This window comes from Heteronotia binoei, chromosome 21 (assembly GCF_032191835.1).
Source record: "Heteronotia binoei isolate CCM8104 ecotype False Entrance Well chromosome 21, APGP_CSIRO_Hbin_v1, whole genome shotgun sequence".
NCBI lineage: Eukaryota > Metazoa > Chordata > Lepidosauria > Squamata > Gekkonidae > Heteronotia > Heteronotia binoei.
The window spans coordinates 26,792,613-26,798,612 of NC_083243.1; the positions used below are offsets into that span (position 1 = coordinate 26,792,613).

The 6,000-nt window shown below is 49.4% G+C and overlaps 1 protein-coding gene across 1 annotated transcript in view; it reads right to left on the bottom strand.

The window, feature by feature from the left end:
- Positions 1-5,715, bottom strand: part of EXOC3L4 (exocyst complex component 3 like 4) — a 69,123-nt gene extending 63,408 nt beyond the window's left edge. Inside the window, exon 1 of the mRNA XM_060262837.1 lies at positions 5,506-5,715. The gene's annotated coding sequence lies outside the window, so the exon portion shown is untranslated. The remainder of the gene's footprint in view (positions 1-5,505) is intronic.
- Between the last annotated feature and the right edge of the window lie 285 nt (positions 5,716-6,000).

The following is a 6,000-nucleotide window of genomic DNA, read 5'->3' on the forward strand; positions in this document are numbered from 1 at the left end:
TACCGGCGCTGGCCTCTGGAGGCCTCCAGGGACCAGCGCCGGCTGCTCCGCGGCTTCCCCGCGGCCTCCGCTGGTCCCTGGAGGCCCTCCAGGGACCAGCGGAGGCCGCGGGGAGGCCTTCGCTGGCCGGCGCTGGTCCCGGAAGGCCTTCCAGAGGCTCTGGAAGGCCTTCCGGGACCAGCGCCGGGTGCCCCGCGGCCTCCGCTGGTCCCTGGAGGCCCTCCAGAGACTCTGGAGGGCCTCCAGGGACCAGCGGAGGCCGCGGGGAAGCCTTCGCTGGCCGGCGCTGGTCCCGGAAGGCCTTCCAGAGGCTCTGGAAGGCCTTCCGGGACCAGCGCCGGGTGCCCCGCGGCCTCCCCGCGCCCTCCGCTGGTCCCTGGAGGCCCTCCAGAGACTCTTATTTTATTTTTTAAAAAATATTTAATTTTGTTTGTCTGTGTCCTTTATAAAGTTTATATCTCTGCTACCTAAAGGCAATGGCAAACCACCCCATAAGAAGTCTGCAAGAAAATGTTGTGATGTGACATCACCCCATGGGTTGGTAACGACTCAGAGGCTCTGGAAGGCCTTCCGGGACCAGCGCCGGGTGCCCCGCGGCCTCCCCGCGGCCTCCGCTGGTCCCTGGAGGCCCTCCAGAGACTCTGGAGGGCCTCCAGGGACCAGCGGAGGCCGCGGGGAAGCCTTCGCTGGCCGGCGCTGCTCCCGGAAGGCCTTCCAGAGGCTCTGGAAGGCCTTCCGGGACCAGCGCCGGGTGCCCCGCGGCCTCCCCGCGGCCTCCGCTGGTCCCTGGAGGCCCTCCAGAGTCTCTGGAGGGCTTCCAGCGACCAGCGGAGGCCACGGAGAGGCCTCCACCACTGCCGCCGGGCCCCGTGCGCGGGCGGGGAAGGCGGCGAGTGAGGAAGGGAGCGTCCCTGCGCCTGCGCAGGGACGCTCCCTCCCTCACTCGCCGCCTTCCCCGCCGGCGCCCGCGGCCCACCGGCTCCGGGGCTGCCTAAACCGGGACCTTTAATGGTCCCGGTATAGGCAGCCCGGGAGCCGGGATTGGGTGGCCAGAACCGGGAATGTCCCGGGAGACCGGGACGGTCTGGCCACCCTAGAATGCAATAAAAAAAGGCCAACGCCATGCTGGGAATTATTAGGAAGGGAATTGAAAACAAATCAGCTAGTATCATAATGCCCCTGTATAGATCAATGGTACGGTCTCATTTGGAATACTATGTACAATTCTGGTCACTGCACCTCAAAAAGGATATTATAGCATTGGAAAACGTGCAGAAAAGGGCAACTAGAATGATTAAAGGGTTGGAACACTTTCCCTATGAAGAAAGGTTAAAACGCTTGGAGCTCTTTAGCTTGGAGAAACGTCGACTACGGGGTGACATGATAGAGGTTTACAAGATAATGCATGGGATGGAGAAAGTAGAGAAAGAAGTCCTTTTCTCCCTTTCTCACAATACAAGAAGTCGCGGGCATTCAATGAAATTGCTGAGCAGTCAGGTTAAAACGGATAAAAGGAAGTATATATATATATATATATATGTGTGTGTGTGTGTGTGTGTGTGTGTGTATACATACATACACATACACACATATTGGCCACTGTGTGACACAGAGTGTTGGACTGGATGAGCCACTGGCCAGATCCAGCATGGCTTCTCTTATGTTCTTATGTTACAACTGGTGTCCCAACTAGGTTTTTCTTACAGTCTTCTTGCACAACAGCTGTCTGAAAAGCAAATATTCAACAGGTAGAGCTCCCCAACATCACTTAGCAGGGGTGTCAAATTAGTTTGTTATGAAGGTCGGATCTGACATAAATGAGACCTTGGCAGGACCATGTGGGTACCTATTTAAGATTAGGTAAAAAGGTAAAGGTAGTCCTCTGTGCAAACACTGAGTCGTTACCAACCCATGGGGTGATGTCACATCACAACATTTTCTTCTTATGGGGTGGTTTGCCATTGCCTTTAGGTAGCAGAGATATAAACTTTATAAAGGACACAGACAAACAAAATTAAATATTTTTTAAAAAATAAAATAAAATAAAACATTTGTATTTCTCCCATGGGATCCAGGGAACTGGGCAAAAAAAGCTCTTGTTCTTTTCTTCCTTCCCCAGGGGACCAGGAGTGGGAGGAGCCTCAGGCAATAGAAGGAAGAGAGGCTTGGCTCAGTAGTCTGCTGTGTGATCGAGAGAGCCTGACAAAGCCAGCTCTGCCTTCCCCCCTCCTTCCTAAGGGAGGACCCTCAGCCAATGGAGATGATAGAGGTTTTGCTCTGTAGCTCCCGTGTGATTGAGCAAGCCTTGCAAAGCAAGCTGTTATGCAGAAGGAAGCAAGAGAGAGGGAGAAGGAAGCAGATGACAGCCAGTTGCTCAGGGGCCTGATAGGAGCTCTCTGGGGGCCTGATTTGGCCCCTGGGCTGCATGTTTGACACCCCTGACTTATAGACTTCTGCTGGTCAGATTCCTGACAATAACACAGGATTCCAGTTTAAAAAAATTGACAAAGATATATCCACTGTGTGAGTAGTGACTAAAACATCTTGGACTGACAGCAGCATTTTTTGAGCTTTTAGTTCTCCTGACTGCAAGATATGTTAGGAGGGAAAGAAATCAGTTCGTCACTATACCTGATAGTAAAATGATTGCCCACCCCCATCATAATACAAGAGGAAGCCTCAAAGACAAGGTTGGGGTCTTTATATATTCACAAGACTTCCTAGGCCTGCAGAAAGGTATGCAGGTGGGCAGCATGGATTTGCTGCTTCTATTATGCTATCTGGTAATAATTAGGGTTGCCAAGCCCCCAGTCCACATTGGGCCAGCAGAGGGAACTTCCGCCGATGTCACCGGCATGATGACGTCACCTGGAAGTGACGTCATCACGCCGGCGACATCACGCAGCAGCCACTCTAGGCATTTCCAGGAAAACTCTATGGTTTTCCCAGACACTGTAGCCATTTGGGAGGGAAAACTCTATGGTACAATAGGCTGCAAGGGACTTGGCAACCTTAGTAATAATAGTAACAATCAGATGGCATTGTGTGTGGTATAGCCAGGAGATTCGAAGATTGTCTGGCAGCCTTCAGTTCTAACTCATTAAGTGTTATGCACCACTAGGTGATGAGCTAGACTTGTTAGGGGGTGGAGCTGAGATCCTGAGATCACTGTGACTGACTCATGGTCACCCATCTGGCTTCACGTGGAGGAATGGGGACTCGAACACAGTTCTCCAGATTAGAGTCCACCACTTGTAGCCGCCAAACCATGCTGACTCTCCTATTATCTTGTATGTAAGATAAAGACATATCTGCTTTTTCTGAAGGGTGTCCGCTTGTGCTACCCTGATAAATTTCTATAGTTACTCTCAAGTATAACCCATCCCCCTACAAAACTCTCCTAAACTGTAAAGGGCACATTTTAATTTTGAATAACAAGAGGAGGAAGTATAACTATAAATAGAGCATATCTATCCACTGCAGCCGAGAAAAAAAAAATACACTGGGGAACGACTTTGCTGAGTTGGAATTCATATGCAGATTTGATACTTTGGAACTTGGACTCAGGAGGCACCTGGTTGGCTTCCTACAAAAAGGAATTGTTCTTCCTTACAGGCAGAAGGATTCTTACTACTCAGTTTCACCTTACTTTAGAAGCTCTACTGGTGGCTTTAGTAGGGTTCCCAATCCCCAGGTGGGGGCAGGAGATCCCCCGGTTTGGAGGCCCTCCCCCTGCTTCAGGGTCGTCAGAAAGCGGGGGGAGGGGAGGGAAATGTCTGCTGGGAACTCTATTATTCCCTATGGAGATTTATTCCCATAGAAAATCATGGAGAATTGATCTGCGGGTATCTGGGGCTCCGGGGGGGCTGTTTTTGGGGGTAGCGGCAACAAATTTTCAGTATAGCATCTAGTGCCTCTCCCCAAAATACCCCCCAAGTTTCAAAAAGATTGGACCAGGGGGTCCAATTCAATGAGCCCCAAAAGAAGATGCCCCTATCTTTCATTTATTTCCTATGGAAGGAAGGAATTGAAAAGGTGTGCCGTCCCTTTAAATGTGAGGGCCAGAACTACCTTTGGAGTTCAATTCTGCTTGTCACAGCCTTGATCTTGGCTCCACCCCTAATGTCTCCTGGCTCCACCCCCAAAGTCTCCTGGCTCCACCCCCAAAGTCCCCAGATATTTCTTGAATTGCACTTGGCAACCCTAGGCTTTAGCAGTCTCATAGGTTTTTCTTTGTTTTGTTTTGCAAACCGAAAACTGAGTTACTTTGTAGAGCTTAGGGGGCAATTTTGAATACAGGGCAAAAGCGGGGTTTTTTTGTTTTTTTAACCCTGGGATTATGAATAGGATGTCCTTGGCAATCTCCGGCTTTTACAACTGATCTCCAGCTGACAGAGATCAGCTCCCCTGTAGAAAATGGCTGCTTTGAAGGGTGGACTCTCTGGCATTGTCCCATGGTGCGGTCTCATTGTCGATGGTGCGGTCTCATTTGGAATACTGTGTGCAATTCTGGTCACCGCACCTCAAAAAGGATATTATAGCATTGGAAAACGTGCAGAAAAGGGCAGCTAGAATGATTAAAGGTTTGGAACCCTTTCCCTATGAAGAAAGGTTAAAACGCTCAGGGCTCTTTAGCTTGGAGAAACGTCGACTACGGGGTGACATGATAGAGGTTTACAAGATTATGCATGGGATGGAGAAAGTAGAGAAAGAAGGCCTTTTCTCCCTTTCTCACAATAGAAGAACTCGTGGGCATTCAATGAAATTGCTGAGCAGTCAGGTTAAAACGGATAAAAGGAAGTAATTTTTCACCCAAAGGGTGATTAACATGTGGAATTCACTGCCACAGGAGGTGGCGGCAGCTACAAGCATAGCCAGCTTCAAGAGGGGGTTAGATAAAAATATGGAGCAGAGGTCCATCAGTGGCTATTTGGCCACTGTGTGACACAGAGTGTTGGACTGGATGGGCCATTGGCCTGATCCAACATGGCTTCTCTTATGTTCTTATGTTCATGCTGAGGCCCCTCCCCTCCCCAAACCCCACCCTCTCCTGGATCCACTCCCAAAGTCTCCAGGTATTTTCCAACACAGACCTGGGAACCCTGTTGCCAGCTGGAGATCAGTTGTAAAAGTGGGTGATCTCCAGGCCTCACCTGGAGGCTGGCAGCCCCAGTTCTTCCTCAGAAACAGTAGATTTAGTTGTATTCATCTCCTAAAGTGCCCTAAGACCAATGTTCCCTCTAAGCAAAAATTCTACTTTGTGAGCTACTGACATTAGGTTGTGAGCTGCTGGCATTAAAATTGTGAGCTACTGCATGTGTGAGCCGGAGGCTCAAAATCTGTGAGCTAGCTCATGCTAACTCAGCTTAGAGGGAACACTGCCTAAGACACTTGTTATTTTGACTGCAACAAACAATCCCACTACAAACACGCACACATTTGTTCCATCGGAACCTGGCAAAAACTGGGAAAGGTCCTGCCACAGTGGTTCCAGAAGACACTCACCTGGACAGAGTTGGCTGTTCCTCTAACTCTTCTTCCAGAAACAGATGTCAAGAGGTTTCCTCCACAGAGGTAGGACGAGATGTCATCTTCTTTGGCTTTACTTCGTGAAGAAAGGCACCGTGTACTGAACTCCCAAAGAAGGTCCTTTTGTGTTTGGAGGGGATCTACGTCTGTGCTTACACGGAAGGAAGGGAAGGGAAATGTTCCAACTTCACTTTCACTTTCTTCTAACATTAAAAAACATTGAGTGCTGGAAAGGAGGGACAAGGCCCTGGGGAAATTCCCTATATAGGGGCTTAATGATTTACAAGGCATTTGAGAAGAGCAAGGACATCCTTTGCATAAATTATTACACAAGCACAAGGGATTTTTTTTAACAAGATCTATAAGCAGAATTGTTAGCTAACCAGAGATGAGAGAATACTCTTCCTACAGTCCTGCTATTCTTCACTTGTTCATGGATTTGAACATACAAAAAAAAATCATTCATACCTC